At 51.4% G+C, this 247-nt stretch overlaps 1 protein-coding gene across 1 annotated transcript in view; it reads left to right on the top strand.

The window, feature by feature from the left end:
• The window catches only part of CDS2 (CDP-diacylglycerol synthase 2), a 28,533-nt gene that overhangs the window by 9,615 nt on the left and 18,671 nt on the right, over window positions 1-247 (top strand). The gene's annotated exons all lie outside the window — the stretch shown is intronic.

Below are 247 nucleotides of genomic sequence, written 5' to 3'. Positions count from 1 at the left end.
CCCCTCACGCCCCCGCCCCGTCGGGGGGGGGGGGGGGGGAGTGAGGGAGTACGTGAACGAGCATGCAGTAGCCTTGATGCAACTCAGGTCTATAGTCTTCCTTTTGTTGTACTTTTTAACATCTCTCCCACTGGCTGAGTTTGTAGGCTGCTGTTTCATCCATCTGAGCTGGTGAACAATGCATCATCTAAAATAGAAGGAATGTACTCCTTGGATCTTTCTTTCAGTTTTGTAGTGGAGCTCCTGC

Source organism: Alligator sinensis, unplaced genomic scaffold, assembly GCF_000455745.1.
Source record: "Alligator sinensis unplaced genomic scaffold, ASM45574v1 scaffold1373_1, whole genome shotgun sequence".
Lineage (NCBI taxonomy): Eukaryota > Metazoa > Chordata > Crocodylia > Alligatoridae > Alligator > Alligator sinensis.
Note: the sequence above shows the minus strand (reverse complement) of the source record. Positions and strands in the feature narration are given on the sequence as shown.